At 36.7% G+C, this 23,620-nt stretch overlaps 1 non-coding gene across 1 annotated transcript; it reads left to right on the forward strand.

The window, feature by feature from the left end:
- The first annotated feature begins 6,292 nt into the window (after window positions 1-6,292).
- On the forward strand, window positions 6,293-6,399 carry LOC121217306 (small nucleolar RNA R71). The gene has a single exon (XR_005913387.1). It is a non-coding gene; the product is annotated as a small nucleolar RNA R71 (small nucleolar RNA).
- Window positions 6,400-23,620: the final 17,221 nt, after the last annotated feature.

A 23,620-nucleotide genomic window follows, 5' to 3' on the forward strand; every position in this document is an offset into this window, starting at 1 on the left:
AATCTCGACAAAAATAAGGATCAAATTAATTGAGGGGATTTCAACAATAATGGGTTAAGGGTTAATATTGAGGGTAAATCAATGAATGGCTTGTTAGGCTCAAGGGGGTTCACTAAGGGTTAATTATGAAGGTAGACTTTTATGGAGTTAGTGAGTTAAACCTAAGTGCCTTTATCATCTCGACATATCAAATCAATGGTGTGGTCTTGACATGCATAATCAAAGCAAGTTCTAGAATAACAAATCAATATTGACGCACTCATAACAACAATAAAAGTGAGCATGAAAGGAATAATATATGCTCTAAAGGCTCAAGATCTCACAAAAATTGTTGTTTTTGATGTTAACCCTGTAAATTTCAACTTCAAGAGAATACCTAAACTTGGGGAAATAACCTAAAAATTTTTAATTCCCAACAATCAACTTATCATACTTGATTCTCTAATTTCTTAAAGTTTAAACAATTAATGCATAAATTCCTATGTTTTAATTCAAGACATATTAATAAAAATCATAAATTAATCAAAATTTCATTCTAATAGTGATATGAGTGAGTCATTTGAGAATAAGACAAAATTCAGGGATTTTTCTGATAATGATATAAATAACCCCCACACTTAAGATGTACATTGTCCTCAATGTACAAAGATAGATTTACTGAAAAATATAGATATAAGATCATAAGATAGGGAGAGAAGTGAAACTTCCTGAATGTTAAATGGAATCCTTGAATTAGAGTCATGGAAAGTAATCGGCTAAGGCAAGGGTGAGATTTGGAGGAGGATACTCCGGTGGTGGTAGAGGTTGTTAGTCTACGAGTGTTGTACCAAAAGAATATTATAACTAGTGATAGCTATGGTCATGGTCGAGTAGGGCATGGCAGTCGTGGAGGACCTTTTCCAGTGGAGCTGCAAATTCCTAAGTAATAACTAAAATAACTCTTAGCGAAATGGTCGAAAATATAAATTGCTTAATATAAATTGTAAAACCTAAAGATGAAGTAAGAATAGCATTAAAGAGAAATATGATAAAAAGTAAGTTAAAAAGAGAAATAAAGATAAAAATAAAAATAAATAAAAGATGAACAGTAGCGGTTTATAAAGATATTGAGGCACACGGCCGTGGGGCACGCTCGTGTGCCTTTATTTTAGCCCGTGTGTTTCGTGGTTTTCAAATTTGGATGCGTTGGTGCACACGGCTGTGTTGCACAGCCATGTCATTTTGACAGTTTCAACCACGGGTGGTGGGCACGGGCGTGTCACATACTCGTGTTAATTTGGCAGGATTGCCCACTACCATGTCGTACGGTCCTGGCAACGTATCGAATCGCGTGTTTTGGGAAAAATTTTACTCTATTTTCACACGGCCGTATCGTAAGGTCGTGTCACCTCCCGTGGTATGAGCACGGCCGAAGGCACACCCTTATGTCTGGCCGTGTGGATTTGGAAAACCTGTGTTCAAGGACTCAGTTAATGATTTAGATGTTAAAAACTAAAATTTAAAGAAATCAACACCGTTAGTGCTCGGGTTGCTTCCCGAGAAGCGCTTATTTAGAGTCTAAGCTCAACTCTACCTTGTGGGTATATTCAGGTAAGTTCGTGGAGCCATAGCTCCTCTTTATCGTCTTTAAAATTCTCACCGTTATAAAGTTTGAGATAATGCCCATTTACCTTAAAAGTGCCTTGTGATGGATGACTTACCTCTACTGTGCCATATGGAAACACAGTTTGGACTACGAAAGGACCTGTCCATCGTGACTTAAGCTTTCCAGGAAACAATTTGATCCTCGAGTTATATAACAAGACAAGATATCCAACTTCAAATTACTTGCGTTGCCTCAAACGAGCGTCATGGCGGCGCTTCGTTGCTTTCTTGTATAGGCATGAATTTTCATATGCATTGTTTCGCTACTCATCTAACTCATTCAACTGCATCAACCTATTTTCACCTACAAGTTTGGGATCAAGGTTTAGAAATTTTATAGCCCAGAATGCCTTATGTTCTAACTCAAATGGTAGATGAATACTTTTTCCGTAAACAAGTCTGTAAGGGGATGTTCCTATAGGGGTCTTAAAAGCAGTTCTATAAGCCCATAAAGCATCACCTACTTTCATCGCCCAATCCTTCCTGTTTGATTCTACTATCTTTTTTAGGATACGTTTGAGCTCTCGGTTTACTACTTCGACTTGTCCACTAGTTTGAGGATGATAGGGGGTAGCTATTCTGTGGTGAACACCGTATTTCTTAAAGGGTCTTATCAAATTGGGCGTTACAAAAATTAGTACCCTTATCATTAATAATTGCTCTAGGTGTTCCAAATCGAGAGAAGAGTTTCTTAAGGAATCGTACTACCACTCTAGCATCATTAATAGGTAAATCTTGGGCTTCCACCCATTTAGACATATAATCAACGGCTACTAATATGTATTTATTTCCAAATGACCTGGGGAATGAACCCATGAAATCAATACCCCATATATCAAATATTTCACATGAGAGCATGTATGTCTGGGCATTTTGTTACGTCTAGAGATATTACCTGTCCGTTGGCATTTATCGCAAGCATTTATCGCAAGTAGCAACATACCTGTTGGCGTCCTTGAAAAGTGTAGGCCAATAAAAACCTGATTCGAGTATTTTATGTGCGGTCCTATTTCCACTGTAATGTCCTCCAGTTGGTTCTGAGTGGCAATGTTCCAAGATATTCAATGCTTCTGAGCTTGTAATACATCTCCTAATGACTTGATCTATACATATACGGAAAAGGAAAGGGTTTTCCCAAAAGTAGTTTTTCACATCAGTAAAGAATTGCTTCTTTTGTTGATGTGTCAACCCTTTTGGGATAATGTTAGTGGCTAAAAAATTTGCAATGTCTACAAACCAAGGTACCTCAGAATCAGATATAGCAAAAAATTTTTCTTCAGGAAATGAATCATTTATTTCAACTTCATCTGGCTCTTTGGTACTTGAATTTTCAAGCTTGGAAAGATGATCAGCCGCGAGATTTTAAGCTCCATTCTTATCTTGAATCTCCAAGTCAAATTCCTGCAATAACAAAATCCATTGAATAAGTCGAGGTTTTGCATCGGTCTTATTAAAAGGTAGCGAAGAGCAGAATGGTTAGTATAAATGACAACTCTAGACAATATTAGATATGGCTTAAATTTATCGAATGCAAAAACCACAACTAGCAGCTCTTTCTCCGTGGTGGTGTAGTTTTCTTATGCGACTGTCAAAGTTTTGCTAGCATAATAGATAGGTTGAAAATGCTTGTCTCTTCGCTGTCCCAAAACTGCACCTACTACAAAATCACTCGCATCGCACATTAGTTCAAAAGGTAAATTCCAATCAGGTGCGATTATAATTTGAGCTTTAATCAATTTATCCCTTAAAGTATTAAATGCCTCTAAACATTCCTGATCAAAGTTAAAAGGCACATCTTTTTCTAGTAATTTAGTCAAAGGCTTAGTTATTTTAGAAAAGTCTTTAATAAATCTTCTATAAAACCCAGCATGTCCTAAAAGGCTTCTATTAGCCTTAACCGAACTAGGGGGAGGTAGTTTTTCAGTGGTTTCAATTTTAGATTTATCAACCTTAATCCCTTTACTAGAAATTTTATGACTAACACAATACCTTCTTAAACCATAAAGTGACATTTTTCCCAGTTAAGTACAAGGTTCATTTCCTCACATCTTATTAAAACTTTTTTCAAATTTTTAAGGCAAAGATGGAAAGAGTTACCGAATACCGAGAAATCATCCATAAGTACCTCCATGATGTCTTCTACGAGTTCATCAAAAATGGCCATCATGCAGTGCTGAAGAGTAGCAGGAGCATTACATAATCCAAAAGGCATTCTTCGATAAGCAAACGTATCGTATGGACATATGAATGTCGTCTTTTCTTGATCTTCAGGAGCTATTGGGATTTGAAAATACCCAGAGAGTCCATCTAAAAAGCAGTAGTACATGTGCCCGGATAATCTTTCCAACATTTGGTCAATAAATGGAAAGGGGAAGTGATCTTTTCTCATGGAGTCATTCAGCTTCCTATACTCAATGTAAACTCTCCAACCTGTGACTGTCCTTGTTGGGATTAATTCATTCTTCGCATTGGCTACAACAGTCATGCCTCTTTTCTTAGGAACAACTTGCACTGGACTTACCCAAGAACTGTCAGAAATAGGATAAATTATTCCAGCATCTAGGAGTTTGATTACCTCAGCTTTAACAACTTCTTTCATGTTGGGGTTCAGTCGTCTTTGAGCTTGCACACATGGTTTATAATCATCTTCAATTAAAATTTTGTGGGTGTAAAAAGAAGGGCTGATCCCTTTAATGTCAGAAATTTTCCAAGCTATGACTCTTTTATGTTCTCTTAATACTTGGAGCAATTCCTCTTTCTCATTGGGTTGCAAGTTAGAAGCAATAATCACTGGTAATGTAGAATTATTTCCAAAGAATACGTATTCCAAGTGATTTGGCAATTGTTTAAGTTCCAGTTTGGGAGGTTCTTCAATAGAGGGTTTTTGCTTAAGTTTATTGTTTACCTTAATACCCTCATATTCTGCTTGTCTTGGGGAGGGTTCATTGGAATTTAGTTTAGCTTTTATCTTACCTATCTCAGAATCATCATCATCTACCTCCTCTCCTTGGGCAAGACACAATTCCAACATGTCATTATGTATGATTTCCTGAAAAGGATCTTGAGTAGCATGATCGATAAAGTCAATAAAATAACATGATTCATCCTGTTCCCTAGAAAATCTCATGGCATAATAAATTTTAAAAATAATCTCTTCGTCACCTACTCTAAGACCAATTTACCATCACCCACATCAATAATAGCCCTAGCAGTGGCTAAAAATGGACGACCTAAGATTAAGGGTGCTTCAACATCTTCATCCATGTCAAGCATAACGAAATTAACAGGGAATATAAATTTATCTACTTTTACAAGTACGTCCTCTATAATACCCCTAGGATATTTAATAGATCTATCAGCTAGTTGAATACTTATCCTAGTGGGTTTAGGTTCCCCAAGACCAAGTTGTTTAAACATTTTATATGACATCAAATTAATGCTAGCGCCTAAATCAGCTAGTGCCTTATCAACATTCAAACTACCATTTAAGTAGGGAATAGTCAAACTTCCTGGATCTTTCAGTTTGGTTGGTAGTTTATTTTGGAGTATGGCCGAGCACTCCTCATTAAGTTCCACTGTAGATAGGTCTTAAATTTTCCTTTTATTTGTTAGAAACTCCTTTAAAAATTTTGCATATGTAGGCATCTGCGATATAGCTTCAACAAAAGGTAAGTTAATATGCAGTTGTTTAAAAAGTTCAAGAAATTTATCAAATTGTGCACTCCTGTGGTCTTTCTTCAACTTTTCTGGATATGGGATTGGTGGTTTATATTCCTTTGGCATTAGATTGTCATTGTTTTCGGGTTTTACTTCCTCTCCTTCGTTTCTGTCAGCTTCTTGTGGTGGCTTCTTTTCAGATTCAGCTAACACTTTCCCACTCCTTAGTGTAACTGCTTTCTCATGGTCTTTTGAATTGGGTTCGGTGTTACTAGGTATACTTCCTGGTGGTCTTTCTGAAATCAATTTAGCAAGTTAGCCTATCGAGCCCTTGGATCGACGCTTGTTGATTCTTAAGTACTGTTTCGGTATTCTGAAAATGAATTTCTGACACCGAGATGAATTTCGTTAGCATCTCTTCAAGGGTCGGCTTCTTTTCCTACTGGTAAGGTGGTTGTTGAAAATCTGGGGGATGTTGTGGCATTTAATTTCCTTGGTCACCCCACGAGAAGTTGGGATGGTTCCTCTAACATGCATTATAAATGTTACTGTACGGGTTATTTTGAGATCTAGAATTATCGTTATCCATATATTAAACTTGTTCCTCCTCGGTGCTAGGGTTAAAGGGTGGAAAATCTGGGTTGTGCATTCCTTCATTTGAATCACACCTCATCACTGGATGTACCAGAGTAGAACCATATAAACTAGGATGTACCTAAGTAGAACCATATAAACTATCGGTCTTTTTATTTAAAAGTTCTACCTGGTTTGACAGCATAGTGACGCGTCGAGGTTGAAAACACCAGCTGCTTTTGTCGGCTTTGTTCTCATGACTCGCCACTAATAGTTATTCAGTGACATCTCTTCAATAAATTCATAAGCCTCTTCAGGTGTTTTGTTGTTTAAAGTTCCACCGGTGGCTGCGTCGATGAGTTGTCTTGTTGAGGGGTTCACACCATTGTAAAAAGTCTGAACCTGCAGCCATAGAGGTAACCCATGGTGAGGGCAGCTTCTTAATAGGTTCTTGTATCTCTCTCATGCATCATAAAGTGTTTCTAAATTCATCTGCACAAAAGAATAAATATCATTCCTTAATTTAGCCGTTTTAGCCGGCGGAAAGTATTTAAGCAAAAATTTTTTGGTCATTTGTTCCTAAGTGGTGATCGATCCTCGTGGTAACGAGTTCAACCACTGTTTAGCCTTATTCCTCAATGAAAAGGGAAATAAACGAAGGCGAATGGCATCATCAGAAATGCCATTGATCTTAAAGGTATCGCAGAATTTCAGAAAATTTGCCAAATGAGTGTTTGGATCCTCGTCCTACAAACCATGAAACTGAACAAACTGTTGTATCATTTGAATTGTGTTAGGTTTCAGTTCAAAATTATTTGCAGCAATAGCAGGTCTAACTATACTCAATTCAGCTCCTGTGAAAATAGGATTAGCATAATCATACATAGTACGATGAGCAGGATCCTGATTTACTGGGTTCGCAACAGCTACAGGAGGTAGCGGATTATTATGATTATAAGTCATCTCCTCGGTTATGGTTGGAATATCGTCCTCTTGCACTTCCTCTATGTATTGTAGACTTCGCCTTATCTCTCTTCAGTTTCTACGAGTTTTGCTTTCGATCTCACTATCAAAAAGTAGAGGTCTTGACGGGTTTCTTCTAGTCATAAACTATAAAAACCTGCCAGAAGCAAAAGAAAAATTTAATAATTTAGGCAAAAATAAATTTAAATTGCGATAAAAATAAATGGAAAAAGTAATAAAAATTAAAGTTCTTAATATCTTAGTTCCCCGGAAACGGCGCCAAAAACTTGATGTGGTGATAAGTTTTATATTTATGATTGATCGTACTTGAAAACTAACTATTATCACGATAAAGGCAAGCGCACCTATCTAACAGTAGTATAGCTTATAGCAAGACCGGAATGTCAAACCCACAGGAACTAGAAGTACTAGTATTAACCTTCTTTTTATTATCTAGCCTAAAAATAAGGGGATTTGCTTCATCTAAACTAATAAGCTAAACTAAGAATGCACAGGAAGTAAATTGGGGAAATACTTTTGGGAAAACTGATTGATTTAGACAATATCCAAGGAAGCATCCACCTAGACTTCACTTGTTATTTGACTCTGAACTAGATGATTTATTCACTTGACTCGATCCATAGAAATCCCTAATTTATATTATTATCTCTCTCGAGACTAACAACGTCTACCCCTAGGTTGATTAATTAAAATCTCTTTATAATTAAAATCCCTAGTGTTGCATTAACTCTATCTATAAATTCCCTTATTACGTTTGACCCTAATCCGACAGATTTATGTCGCCCTATGTCTATGGGTGCAATCAACTCCGTGTAATTATGCTAGATCTAGTCTTAGACAGGGACTTTTGCTCACCTGAATAAGCACATCAATACATGAATCAATATCCTGGAATATTAAAGCAAGAATTAAGAACACATAATTAAGAACAAATCAAGTATTTATCATATAATTCAGAAAATTGTAACAAGATCTGTCTTAGGTTTCATCCCCTTTAGGTATTTAGGGGATTTAGTTCATATGTGTAAAAGAAAATATCTTAGAATAATAATCATAACAAAACATAAAGAAACCCCAAAAACCCTGAAGGAAATTGAAGGGAATCTTCAATCTTGAAGGAGAATTCGGCTTCTGAGATGGATCAATCGGCTTTCTTCGAGTAATTCCTTGCCTCCCACTTTGTCCCCCCTTTTAATCCTCCTCTAGGGTGTTTATATAGGCTTTAGAATGCTTAAGAACCCTCCAAAGTAGCCTTTTTCGAGTAGAACTAGACTTGGGCTCGACAGGGACATGCCCGTGTGACACTCCCGTGTGGGGTGGCTTAGGTCGTGTTAGAGTCAGCTAAATAGACACAGGCGTGTGGTCTACACATTTGAGGAAGTCCAGGCCGTGTTGATTTCCCACATTGACCCATTTTCTCCGTTTTTTGGCCCGTTTCTTGCTCTTTTTACTCTCCTATGCTCCCCTAAGTATAAAACATGAAATTAAAGGATTAGGACATCAAATTCCACAAATCTCATGATAATTTATCCAAAAATGTGCTTAAGCATGAGATAAAATATGTATAAATTACGACTTATCACAATTCCTGTAGCTCATTTTGCGTCACACTGATGCGGGTGAAGTCCCACAACTCTGATGTATACCCCTCAGCTAGACTATCCCCTTTCTCTAATTATAACTTGTCTGACCATGTACGGATGACCGCATTATCCTCAACTTTATTAAGAAATTCATTCTCCATGCTAAGTCTTCTAACTTAGTAACCGAACACGAATCGACACCTCTTTAAATATGCAATGTCATGCAGTTAAAGCCAAAATAAAACACACAAGTCAGTATTAAATAATAAAATTCAAAGCAAACAGAAAATAATCAAGCACCTATCTGAATAATTGCTAAAATTTAGCATAACTCTACCTATATGAGGTGTGGTTCTAAAGAAAAGGGTACTTGAACCAGCAGGTTCCTCAATCCTCACCCATTATAGACTCATATGAATCGAGTTTAGTTCAGGGGAATTCATTTCCCTATTACCATGCGGAGATGAAAATCTCACGAAGACATAGGTACAGATATATCCCAGAATCAATCAACTAGCTCATGTGAAGGTGAAAACCTCACGAAGGCATAGCTTTTCACTCCCACTTAAAGGTGTAACCACAACGGTCATGCAATGCAATGTAATAAAATTCTACAAGACTCAAACTACAACAATCATACAAACAAATGCAACAAAGAATCATGATTTTTCAAATAAAATTTTCAATTTTCGACAAAAGGACAAAAAATAATCAGTTTATGGCTTGACTCTCTTATTGTTCCCAGTGGAGTCATCAAGCTGTCGAAACTATTTTTTATTTTGAAAAATGCGGGGATTGACTTTAAAAATGAAACATAGAGTCACCACCAATATTTTTTTCAAGGTGTGATTGGGTCACCTTAAGATTGACCATTTTAATAAAACATTTCGATTTATTAAAACAATGACTTTGGTCTACGAAATTTGAGAAAACGGGTTTGGGAGTCGGCTACGTACGGGGAGGATTAGCACCTTCGTTACGCCCAGAATTTGTACCTAATTGATTAAATAATGTTTTTATGTCTAAAATTTAAAAAGATTTTGAAATATGGTTTCTGTGTAAACATTTGAAGAACTCGAATTGGATGTTAAAATTTTCTTGTTCCGAAGGAATAAAAATATCACATACAGTATGCTAGGAAGTGACTTTTTAAACCTTTGAAACCAAAGTCGACTCTTGATTTTAAAAAATTCATGCATTGAAAATTACAAAAGGATATTCGATTATTTGGTCCAACAAAAAACCAAAACCTAACATGTTAGGGCACGATTTCTCGAATTTCCAAACATAGAACATTGCCTTGTTTCGAAGTTTAGAAAGCAAGAATGAGATTTAGAAGGAATATTTGATTATTTGGACAAACGGAAAATTGAAACCCAGCACGTTAGGGCACGATTTTTCGAATTCCCAAACATCAAACGTTGCCTTTGTTTTGGGAAATTTTCAAATAAACAATTATAAAGCTGGATCAAAACGCATTAGTTTGACTTGAAATAAAATGGAATAATCAATTTTGGATCAATAAGTTGAAATTTTCAATTGTAATGAGACACTCGTGAAGTAAAGGCGAAATTATAAGTACGGGACAATATACATGAATAATGTACTATACTAATGAATGAAAATAGTATAAAAAAATAAAGAACAAATTAACATACACACAATAGCAATGAGCTCACATCCTATTTTGAAAAACTAACATTAATAATCAAAATAATGAAAACTAAAAAACATATATAATCAAAGGAACCAATTAAAATAAAATATAATAAATTTCCGAACATAGATGAATAACAATTGAAATGATAATTCAAATGAATAATAAACAATATACAATAATAATATATGAAATAATATGAAAACTAAAAAAAAACATGTACTATACAAAACAATATGGAAACTAGGAGTTAATATAATGTAAAACCATTCAAAAACTATTAGATATATGAAAAATTTTAAAATGAACCACACATGCTAGGGTTTGAAATAATTTACATGTATAAAAAAAACTAATAATATATGAACAATTATTAAAATAAATGTTATGAAAGAAGAAATTTAGATCAAATTATATACAAAATATTTTAAAAAAATGAAACATATATTTAAAGTTGACAATATACATACGATAAAGAATAATTTAAATATAAAATATGAAAGGTTTCTAAATAACAAAAATATAATAAAATATGTTCTTAATGAATGAAGTATATACATAATAGATTTTAACAAAAAAATATACAAATAGATTTAAAAGAATTTATATATATAAAATAACATGGGATTAATAATGTTCATAGAATGCAACTAACTTTAACACAAACTCTCTCTCTCCCTATATTAATATAAGGGTAATTTAAATTAAATACTATACAAAATTTTAAAACAATATAATATAAAAGAGGATCTAAAAATCATAATCTTATAATTAAAAAAAAAGTAAAATTATCAAAGCAATTCAAAATGTATGTAAAAGTAATTTTGAAAAATGAATGCCCAATGAATTAAAAGAATGATGAATTATACAAATTAAAACGAGAAAAATAACTTAATTGAAATAAAATCAAGCTAAAAGGGGCAGTTAACAAATAAAATAAACTGTTGAAATTGAAATAGGGACAAAAGTGCAGTGCGCGTGAATGTGAGAGGACTGAAAATGCAAATAATCCAAATCCCCGAAACACAATGTTTTGGTGCGTGCTAAATTGAAAAGACACGCAAATTCTAGGAAAAAATTTTAAACAAAATAAAATGTAAATAAGGATCAATTAAAAGTCTGCGCAAAGGCGAAGGACTAGCCGCGCAAATTAAACATTCGTAGCGCCAAGGCGCAGGTCGGCTTATGGATCGGGTTTGCGCGCGGATCTCATCCCTTTTACACAGCACTGTTTCAAATCTTACCCTTAAATCTTCATTCTCATTTATTTTTCTTCTAAAACACAGCAAATCCTTTTGATAAAAAAAAGTCATCAACCCATTATGCTAGGGTTTCATTTAGCATACAACCGCCGAACCACTATCATATTTGGTGGCCGATGGTGCACAAACAGTAACCCGATCTTGCCAACGGAGGAGCCCCGACTATGCCCAAGGTAAAATGGTAAGTATATTCTTTCCCCTTATCTTCTTTATATTTAAAAAAATCTTCAAATCTCATGCTATTTTTTCAAAAAAAAACCAAAGCGAGATTTCAACATTGTTCGACCCCCCGCCCAGACCTCTATGTTTTCAAGGTGTTTGGGCTCTCATCGGCGTCGACTCATGTGTCATTTTCTCATATTAAAAAATCTAAACAAACAAAAAGAGAAGAAATAAATCGAAAAGAAAAGAAACAAAACTTGAGATCACCTTTAAAAAACTATTCTCTGGTTGCTTTTTTAAATTTTTATTTGTATGCGTAAGTATTTACAGTACAAACGATGGCTTTTTATAGCCGAAAAAATAAGAATTAAAACTAAAAAATCGATTTTATTTTCTTTTATTTTCTATTCTTCTACTGTATTTGGTGCTGTTACATTCTGCTATTTTTTTCTTCTCGTAGGTTCGACTGTACGAAGAGGTGGACGTGGCAATGGCACTGGAGATCCTTGCTGAGGAGGCTGCGATGTTGGCCCTAGGTTTTCAATCCCTGAAGCCGAAATTGGGCCACCTAATTCGGGTTTCAATTGGGTTTCGGGTTAGGTTAATTGTGTTAAAGATTTGTATTTGGGCTAGGATTTGGCCTTGGTTTTATTTGGGCTTCAATTAAAGCTTTGGGTTTTTGTATTTATAGACTGTGGAGAATTTATAAACTATATTTTATTTTTTATTTGGTTTATTTATTTGTTTGTAAATAAATTTAAAGGCCTGGGCGAAATGGGCCTTTTACTATTACCCCTCTTTGCTCATTGTCGTGTAACGGGAATAGAGAAAAGACTTTACAAGGTCCGATTTTACTCAGTTTTGCTGAATCTTGACATTTTGGCAATTATTTTCCTCAAGTAGCCCCACTGCATCTGCTCCACTCCAACTTTAGGGGAATAAGGCTGGTGGCTAAAATCTACTCCTTTGCTACCTTGGGGAGATAAGATTCGCCATCTTCGATCTGCTCCGCTACCACTTAGGGAGACAAGATCTACAATCTTCAGTCTACTCCACTGCAACTTCAGGGAGATAAGACTTGCTTTAATCTACTCCACTGCCAGTTTAGGGAGATAAGGCTTGCTTTGATCTGCTCCATTGCAACTTCAAGGAGATAAGATCTACCATATTGAGTCTGTTTCATTGCTACCTCAGGAAGATAAGACTACAATCTTCAACCTACTCTCTTGCTACCTTAGAGAGATAAGACTGGTGGCTAAAATTTTCTCCCCTGCTACCTCGGGAAGATAAAATTTTCCATCTTCGATCCGCTCTAGTACTACTTAGGGAGATAGGATCTACAATCCTCAGTCTGCTTCCTAGCTACCTCAGGAAGATAAAACATCAATCTTCAATCTGCTCTCTTACTACCTTAGAGAGATAAGATTGGTGGCTAAAATCTGATCCCCCGCTATCTCGGGAAGATAAGATTCGCCATCTGCGATCTGCTCCACTATTGCTTAGGGAGACAAGATCTTCAGTCTTCAATCTACTTCTCTGCAACTTCAAGGAGATAAGACTTGCTTTGATCTGCTCTGCTGCAACTTCAGGGAGATAAGATTTGACTTCACTGATGTTACTACACCATCCTCTGGGACATGTTCTGTACAATCAGTTTCATGCACCTATGCTTATGCGAAATAATTATGATGCTATGATCGAAATGAATAAAATGCTCCTAACTAGATGTGTTATGAATGATATATTAATGCAGAAATAAGAATGATCTTTTTTTTAATGCTTTAAAGTATCATTGCCCATTATTCATCATGACGTTGTCATTGACGTATTACGCTGCCATCTCGCTCAGCCGGTATTTTGATAGAGTACCCAAAGAAATAATCACATTCTACTCAGCAAGCTTGTCCCACTGTAATTTTAAGGTCCCTTCCACTGTTCTTTTTAGAACAAAAAGTTTATACCTCTTATTGCAACTCATGGGTGTAAGATTTGAATTCTTCCATCAATTCGGTTTGTTACCATTCCTCGGGTATCATAACCAGATGTGTATGCCAAGTATCATTTTCCTTTTCTAAAAAATGATCCCCTTTTACACTGATCAATTTTTTGTTGAAATTGTATCACCGACACCATATCTTGTCCTTTTGTTCAATCATCATTTTGGACAAAGATCCAAGGAGGCGGTTCTCAACTTAAACCTCACCTACTCAGATATTTCCTTAAGCTTGGTTAGTTCTAAACATCAGGTTCTTATATTGTTTAGAAGCTTCTAGAGTAATATGCGAAACTTCTAATGTGAACATGTTATTAATTCATTAACCATTATTCCAATGCAACATGTTTGCAACAGATCAAAGCAATGGCTAGGAATAGAATTGAATTAGAGCATAACTCGAAATGAATAAATTATGAAAGATTAAAATGAAAATCGATTGGGAATGCATATCTTGAGAAAGGAAAAATAGCCAATTTATTATGAACAAAGATGAAGACTAGGCACCCCTGATATCGCAACCTGAGTTTCTCTGTACAAGCTTCTTGAAGACTAATTGAAACTTGACATGTGTTTAGAAGATCAAAAGTACTTTGTCAATGCCCCAAGACACAACATACCCCTTTTTCTTTATTAATTCAGGTATAGCAAGATCATCGCCTTCCTCCTTTTGGATCAAAATTTGAGCTGCCCTTTTTGGGTTTTCAACTCAAATCCCCTTTGGTCTAAAGGCGCCCTTTGCGGGTTTTCACATTGGCCTCTCCTTTTTATCTTTTTATTTTTTATAAGTCTCAAAGTGCCCTTTGCGGGTTTTCACCTTGGCCCCTTTTTTTTAAGTAGATCACAAAGCACCCTTTGTGGGTTTTTACTTTGGCCTCTTTCCCTCTTAAAGTATAGTACTTCTTGACTACATCCGAATTCACAAGATTCGGCAAGTTTTTCCCATCCATTTCAGTCAAAATCAATGCTCCTTTGGAGAAAGCTTTCCTCACCACGTAAGGCCCCTCCCAATTTGGCATCCATTTCTCTCTGAAATCCTTTTGTATAGGAAGGATCTTTTTTAGAACTAGATCTCCCTCATGAAATTCTCTTAGGTGAACCTTTTTGTCATAAGCCTACATCATTCGTTTTTGATACATCTGACCATGCTAGATAGCCCTTAGCCTCTTTTCCTCAATTAAGTTCAACTGATCATATCGAGACTATATCCATTCTGCTTCCTCTAGCCTTAGTTCTGAAAAAACTTGGAGGGAAGGTATCTCTACTTCGATTGGTAAAACTACCTCCATTCCATAGACCAAAGGTTTTGCCCCTGTAGAAGTTCTGACAGATGTTTGGTAAGCATAGAGAGCGAATGGTAACTTCTCATGCCAATCTCTGTTAGTTTCAGTCATTTTTCCCACAATCTTCTTGATATTTTTATTGGCTGCCTCCACTGCCCCATTCATTTTTGGGCGATACGGGGATGAGTTATAGTGTCAAATCTTGAACTAACTACAGACCTCTACTATCGTGCTGTTATTCAAATTTAATGCATTGTTAGATATAATCCTTTCGGGCATTTCATATCGATATATGATTTTCTTCTTTAAAAATCTGCTAATTGCCAATTTAGTCTCATTGACATATGAAGCAGCCTCCACCCACTTAGTGAAATAATCAATGACCACAAAGATGAACCGATGCCCATTTGAAGCCTTCAGCGAGATTGGCTCTATGACATCAATGCCCCACATGGAGAAAGGCCATAGGGGAAGTCATAACATGCAAAGGTGAAGGAGGTACATGAATTTTATCACCATAAATTTGACATTTGTGATAGTTCTTGGCATAACTGATGCAGTCCCCTTCCATGGTAGACCAGTAATATCCAAATCTCATAATTTGTCTAGCCATTGTGAAACCATTAGTATGTGTTCCAAAAATGCCTTCATGAACTTCTTCCAAAATTTTCTTGGCTTCCACAGCATCTAGACATCTCAAGAGTACCTGATCCTTTCTTCTTTTGTACATGATATACTCATTTATCACATAATCATAGGCTGGCCTTCTCAATGTCCTTTTGTCATTCTCCGTTGCTTGGTCAGGATACTAATGATTTCTCACATATCGCAATATATCTTGATAATAAGAATGATCATCTTTTCCTTCTTTCTCTATGTTGTAACAATGAGATGGGGCCTCATAAATACTCATCTGAATGGGCTTTACATCTTCTTGCTTGCTTACTTTGATCATGGAAGCCAAAGTAGTCAAAGCATCTACCATCTGGTTTTAATCTCACGGGAGATAGTAGAATATAATCATCGAACTTTTCAATTAACCCCAAAACCACCCTTCGATAATTAATCAACTTGGAGTCCCCTGTCTCCCATTCACCTTTAAGCTGGTAAATCACTAGCGTTGAATCTCCATATACTTCTAGTGTGTTAACCCTGCGTTCTATAGCTGTACGGAGTCCCATGATGCATGTCTCATACTCTGCCATATTATTTGTGCAATCAAAATCCAATTTACACGTGAATGGATAATGATCTCCATTTGGGGATACCAAGATTGCTCCAATTTCATTACCCACAGCATTTGAGGCTCCGTCAAAGTTCAATTTCCAAGGATAATCTTTTGTAAAGTCCTCTTCGGTAGCTGCCACAAACATTATCTCTTCATTGGGGAAGTCAAAATTCAAGGGTTCATCATCTTCTAAAGCTCTGCTTGCCAGAAAATCTGCTATTGCGCTCCCTTTCACAACTTTTTAGCTCACATAGACTATGTCAAATTCAGAAAGCAGAATTTGCCACCTAGCCATCCTTCTATTCAAGGCATTTGACTCCATCATATATTTTAGAGGGTCCAGCTTCAAAATTAACCAGGTCGTATGGTACAACATGTATTGCCTCAACCTCTAAGCTGTCCAAATCAACGCACAACTTAATTTCTCAATTGGCGAATATTTTATCTCACGCTCAGTGAATTTTTTGCTGAGATAATATATCGACTTTTCCTTTCTTCCTGACTCATCATGCTGACCAAACACACATCCCATAGAGTTATCAAACACTGTTAAATACAATATTAATGACCTATCTGGGTTTGGAGGTGAAAGCACTGGGGGACTTGACAAGTACTTTTTAACCTTATCAAAAGCCTTCTGGCATTCATCATCCCGTTCTTTTAGGTTGTGCTTTTTAAGAAGATGAAATATGGGATCACATTTCTCAGTCAATTGTTAAATGAACAGAGCAATGTAATTTAGTCTTCCCAGGAAGCCTTGAACTTCTTTTTGAGTACGTGGTGGAGACAATACTTGTATAGCTCGAAATTTTTCTAAGTCTCAACTACCCTCTCACTGACTACAAAGCCCAACAATTTCCCCGATCTAGCTCCAAAAGTACATTTTGTTGGATTAAGCTTTAGTTGAATTTTCTCAGTCTTAAGAATAACTTTCTCAAAACTAGGATATGTTCTTCTTCGGTTCGAGATTTGGCTATCATATCGTCGACATACACTTCTATTTCCTTGTGCATCATGTCATGGAACAAAGTCACCATGGCTTTTTGATGCGTTGCTCCTGCATTCTTCAGCCCAAACGACATCACCTTATAACAGAAGGTACCCCACATAGTTATGAAAGTAGTCTTTCCCATATCTTCAGGATGCATCTTTATCTGATTATATCCTGAGAAACCGTCTATAAAGGAAAACAATGAATAACCTATCGTATTATCCACCAGAGTATCAATGTGAGGCAAGGGAAAGTTATCCTTTGGACTAGCATCTATAATCCACACACATTCGCACCATTTCGTCTTTCTTAGGAACAGGTGAAACATTAGCTACCCATTCTGAGTACTTGATCACCTGAAGGAATCCAGCATCAAATTTCTTTTTGACTTCCTCCTTTATTTTTAGCACAATATCTGGCCATATCCTTCGAAGTTTTTGCTGAACTGGCTTGCAATATTCTTTTATGGGAAGGTAATGTACTACAATATCAGTGTCTAACCCGGGCATATCCTGGTATGACCATGCGAAGACATCTTTAAATTCTTGAAGTAACCCAACAGGGTCTTGCTGAGTTTCTTCGGTTATGCACGTTGCAATTTTTACTACCTTTCATTCTTCCAAAATCACCATGTTCACTATTTCTTTATGAGGTAGAATTTGTTTTTCCTCTTGTTCTACCATCCTTAACAAGTCCGGAGATAAATCACAGTCTCTGTCATCTTCAAAGTCCTGAGATCCCTCTAAACACATGTCTTGCTCAAAAAGTGATTCCTAGTCAGTAATAGCGTCACTCATGACATTGATATTCGGGGACCTATTATAGGTACAAAAATATACAAGGAATGAATGAATTTAAGAATTATTATCTGTATGGTATGGTTATGAATGAAATGAAAGAATGATTTGGAAGAAAATCCAAAAAGACCAAGATAATTACTCGAACAGAAAGAATAAACAATTACTTGTACGGAAAGAATGAAAGAATACTTACTCAAAATGATTGCAAAAATATACTTCACTGAAATAATAATGCTTGAACATGAGCCTATTTCACAAAGAAATCCTTATTGCCTTTAGACTTAAAGCAACAAGTTTCTTTTGAACATTACTCTGAGTAAGCTCTAAAAACTATAGGAATGTCTTATGTAGTCCAGTTGTCTAGAACACTCTCAGGTTCATAGAGATGAATATCTGACAGAGTCCTCTCTTCAACTGCTTCTTCAAATATAGTATTGATGTGAACATTTTCCAACATTTTTTCAATGTTTTCTTCCTCTGGCATCTTTCGTTCAGGATGAATAATCGCTCCTGATACAAAAGTCTTAGATATGTGAGGGAATATCATGGGCTTCCACTTGATTTCTTCACCACTTAAACGTGCCCTTCTTTTTTCCTGCCTCTTTTCAAATTCCCTTTTTCTTTGTCTTGCATCTGGCTTGAACCCCAAACCAAAACGGTCATATTTTTCCTTCAGCATTGAAACCTCAACTCTTCCCTGGAGACGTTTCCCAATCCCCTTTCCTGGTAAAGCTCCCCTTCCTACCATCAACTGTAAACTCATCATTATAGTTTTGGATATATTCAGCGCCGGAATCCTGCTCCCTTCAATGATGAATGTTGCATTTACAAACTCCAAAGACCGAAAAGAATATTCAATTGTTTCATCATTTGTCTCTAAATAAGGTGCATCACCGGTTACAGCTGCAATAATATCTTCTTTGACGTTTATCGTTACCAGTCGTCCTTCTGATACTAACTTTAACTTCTGATGTAATGACGAAGGCACTGCCCCTGCCGAATGTATCCAAGGTCTCCCTAACAAGTAGTTGTAGGAGGGTTTAATGTCCATTAATAAGAAGTCCACCTCATATGTAGTCGGGCCAATCAACAAAGGTATTTCTATTCTCTCAATGACTCTTCTTTCTGTGCCGTTGAATACCCGCACTATATTCTAACACCCCTTCATGTGCGAGCTATCTACGGGTAATCTATTTAATGTAGACAAGGGTAGTACATTCAATGCAGACCCATTATCTATCAAAACTAATGGCAATGTGTATCCTTTGCATCTGGTGGTTATATGCAAGGCTTTAGTAGATCTCGTACCTCTTGGTGGTATCTCATCATCATTGAAGAAGATGAAGTTATCCGCACTTATGTTATTAACCAACCAATCCAACTTATTGACAAAGATATCATTGGTCACGTATCTCTCGTTTAGTACTTTCATTAATGCACTTCTGTGTACCTCTAAACTCAAGAGTAAAGCTAGTATAGATATGCGGGCTGGCTGTTTATGCAACTGTTCCACCACACTATACTCACTATGCTCCAAAAATTTCAGGAACTCCTTAACTTCATCCTCTTTCACTGGTTCATTAACAGGCAGCTCAGGTTCAACGGCTTTTCCCTTCTTTTGTTCCACTGTCGGAGCTTTTCCTTTTACCGATTCTGTTTGGGCATTTATCAAATCATAGTGTCTTCCACTACATGTGTGAGAACTTACATCCTGATCCTCCTTTAAAGTGCTGGTTGAACTCTCATTTCCTAGGACTGTCACATTACAATCATAATTCCAAGGGACCCTTTTGTTATCTTTGTAAGAGGAAACTGCTGGTTTCTGAATTATGATCTCCGGTGTCATCTGAACCCCCGATTCATTTTTAGGACATAAAATAATGACCACAGGATAATTGACTTTTGGAACCTTCGTTGTTAATTCTGATGCGCTCTATCTCTTCCTTGCCCATCAAGCCTTGAATCAAAGCTGTAAACTCCACACATTCTTGAATTTCATGTTCCTCTTCATGATGGAACTCACAGTAGTTCCCTGTCTCTTCGCCACTCTTTTTTGGATTCGAGACAACTAACCCTCTTTTTGCCATCTCCTTCCAGAACCAACACAAAGGAGTTTTTACTTCTATAACATCTACTTTGATTCTTCTTCCCATAGTTCCATCTATCATGTTTACCCCACCATTGGTATGATTAGGTAATAGATTTTCTACGCTAGGCGCATTATCAAACTTCACAATGCCCATTTGAATAAATCTTTCCACTAACTTCTGAAAGGTAGTAAAATTTTCTATCGAATGCCTTGTGATCCTTGCATGATATTCACATTGAGCATTGGCATTGTACCGTTTAAGATATGGGGGCTGTAATGGTTTTAAATAAAAAGGTGCCACCACATGCGCATAAAACAAACTTTGATATAACTCCTTCTACGTCATGAGGATTGGCGTAAATTGGAGCTTCTCAAAGTTTTTCTTCGTTCTAGATTCTTGTCTTGATGAGCCCTGACCAGCAGCCATTGCTTTTGGTTGGCTTACAGTAACAGACTTTGAATACCCCATATTTGCATTGTTCACTTCATTTTCCTTTTTCCGCGGGCGGACCCTTTAGCATTCTCCCTTTCCTTTATCTTTCCACTTCTTATTGCATTCTTAATCATTTCTCCAATCATTACCACGTCTAAAAAACTTCTTGTGGCACTTTCCAGCATGTGAGTGATGAACGGGGCCTTTAGAGTATTAATAAAGAGCATCGTGGTTTTCTTCTCCAAGAGTGGCGGCTAGACCTTGATAGCCACTTCTCTCCATCTCTATGCATATTGTCTGAAACTTTCATTCAGTTTCTTCTCCATATTCTGCAGAGTAATCCTATCAGGAGTCATATCCGTTACATGGCTGTACTGCTTCATGAATGCTTGCGCTAGATTTCTCCATGAACTAATTCTGTTTCGACTCAACTGATTGTACCATTTAGATGCTGCTCCCACCAAGCTGTCTTGGAAGAAATGGATCAGTAGTTGATCGTTATTAACATACCCAGTCATTCTTCTGTAGAACATAGTAATATGGGCTTCAGGGCAACTGGTCTCATTATACTTGTCGAATTCTGGCATTTTGAATTTGTAGGGGAGCACTAAGTTTGGGAAACTTAGATCTTTAGTATCAATTCCATGATGACTGTCAGTGCTTTCCATGCCCTAAACTTTTCCTTTAGCCATTTATATCGTTCCTCTAATTGTTTTTGTGATTCTATCCTTGTTCTTTCCTCTTCCGCAACTTCATCCAAATTAGGAAGAACTGGATTATTTGAGTTATTACCAGGGTTAGAGCCTGAGCCAGCCTGCAAATTCATTGGTATCGAAGCTCCAACTTGAAACTGTTGTGGCCTAATCGTAATAGATGGTCTCTGTGGGTTTATCTCAGGTTTCGTCTATACATGTGTTAGAGCAAAACCAGGAGGATATTGAGGGTCTTTATTTTCCTCAACATTGTCCATGGGGCCTTTTCCTTTATCCATGCTCCCAACCAGCAGTTGGGTCATCATGTTTCTTTGGGACTCCATCATTTGATCCTTTATCTTTTGCTGAATCTTAGCTAGCTACTCTTGCATCTGCGCTTACATTCGCTCTTGCATATCCTTTTGCATTTGCTCCAATTTTTCTAGTCTTTTGTCCATTGCTTTGGTTTTCTTTCTTGTACCGTATGGGTGTGTACTTGGTTGGTTTTTTTGGTTTCCAAATTACTGAAATAATTTTTAATTAATTAGGATCTCTTGATAGCCTTTAATGCATATGATATAATGTAATGCAAATGCATGAAATGAATGCAAAGAAGACGTTGGTTCTGATTCAATTCCATTTAGAAACCTTCATTAGAAAACAAAATCCTTTACATAAAAACGAGTTACAAATAAGGCTTTTCCCTAATGCTCAAAGCTTTAATTTTCCTAAGCAGTGAAGCTAGCTCTTGTCCCTAATTTGACTCTAACTCATACTTTACACTAAGTATGTCTACCTGTACTGCCAAAGTCTACAAGTAATTGGCTACCTCCTGAATTTGAGTTACGGCCTTTCACATAATGTAATCCCTGTTTCTGACTTAATTCTACGAGTGGTGAAGCTGTTCCTTCCAATGCTCTTTATTTACTTCGAAGAGCTCAATCCGCATTTCATAGTTCTTTAATGTAGTCTCTAAGTCTTCTATTTTTCCTTTAATTTCCTCTACCTTACTTAAGCTTGCTCTCAACTCCTTCATGGAATTATGATTTTGGTACTGATAAAGAGATTTTTCAAGTTCCGCTACTCTAGCCTTTAATTCGCCTCGTTCATTTCTGCTTTCTGACAGACTTTTCTCTACGGCCTCATTTCGTGCGTGAGCCTATTGAAATTTCCTTTCCCAGTGATCAACTTTATTTTTTTCCTCTCGAATCTCCTTACGCCATTGTTCTGAAGTTTTCCTTGACCCAATAGTCCTTATCGATAGACGTAGCTTCTTATAATCTGTTTTCAAACTATCCAGATCCTCTTCTGCCTTATTTTTCCCTTTTCTTAACTTCTCAGCCTCTGACTTCTGAACCTCCACATCCAATCTCAACTGCATCTTTTCTTCCTCCAACAACTCAATTCTCTTCCTGAACTCGAAACTTTTCTTTTCGAAGTCTTGTCTTACAATCTCTAACTCTGATGGGACAACTTGCAAGTATTCAGCCATGAGTCAAATGCCTTATCAACCATCCATTGTATTTAGGAGTCGTCATTGAACCCACGGCTAATCTCTTCATTGCCTTGACTTGTATTGCAGTAACACAAGCAAAGGAGCATACCCCACGGCTCCCCAAATTCCAAGCAAAGTTACCCAATCAAAACTCCCACACCGATAAAGGATCTAGTCAGGGACCATCCAAAAGGCTCTCTATTCAATATCCCTTTGAGATTTTAAAGAATTGCCATCCATCTTTCTTTTGAAATGTCGTCCCTTCTTTGCATAGCTGCTTCCTCCTTTAATGGGGAGTAACTCTCAGAGAAAACTTGGTAAGAAACTTTATCCACCTTCCAGAAATGTCCATGAAACCATACCAATAATAGATGCGCGTATCCAATAAATATGCCTTCTCCTGCCCTCCGACACATGCTCAAAGATCTGAACGTTTCGGCTAGAATTGCAGGTACAGGTGTGACTCTTTTATCAAGACTATCGAATAAATCAGTGACTGCTTCATCTATGTGCCTTAAAGCTTTAGGAAAAATCACCAAACCATAAATGCTCAAGGTAAAGATGTCAACTTTCTTCTTTACATCCGGATGTACTAAAATTAGGTCTCTCAAATTCACCAAAGGAATACATTTACCATCCCCCTTTTGCTGAATTCGAGCCGTAACCCAAGGCTCACTCATCCCAGTAATATTCATTAACTTCTTTACAAAAGTTGGGATGGCCGTAGAGTAAGTTTTACTAACTTGAATCCTTGGACAGCGCAGTAAGGTAGTATATTCTTCAACAGTGGGCACCAAGTCTACCTTCCCAAAAGTGAAACAACTATAGACAGGGTTCCAAAACTAAGCCATAGCCCGAAACAAATGCTTGTCTACCTTGATATCGAGCAAGTAGGGTATATCGCCATAATTTTGGTAGAACAACTACTTAGTTCCCTCATCCCAATAGGCCCATATGTCTCTCAATTTGATGTACGTGGGAAGTTTTATATTTATGATTAATCATACTTGAAAACTATTATCGTGGTAAAGGCAAACACACCTATCGAACAGTAGTATAGCTTATAGCAAGACCGGAATGTCGAACCCACAGGA

The sequence above is a fragment of the Gossypium hirsutum genome, chromosome A02 (genome assembly GCF_007990345.1).
Source record: "Gossypium hirsutum isolate 1008001.06 chromosome A02, Gossypium_hirsutum_v2.1, whole genome shotgun sequence".
Lineage (NCBI taxonomy): Eukaryota > Viridiplantae > Streptophyta > Magnoliopsida > Malvales > Malvaceae > Gossypium > Gossypium hirsutum.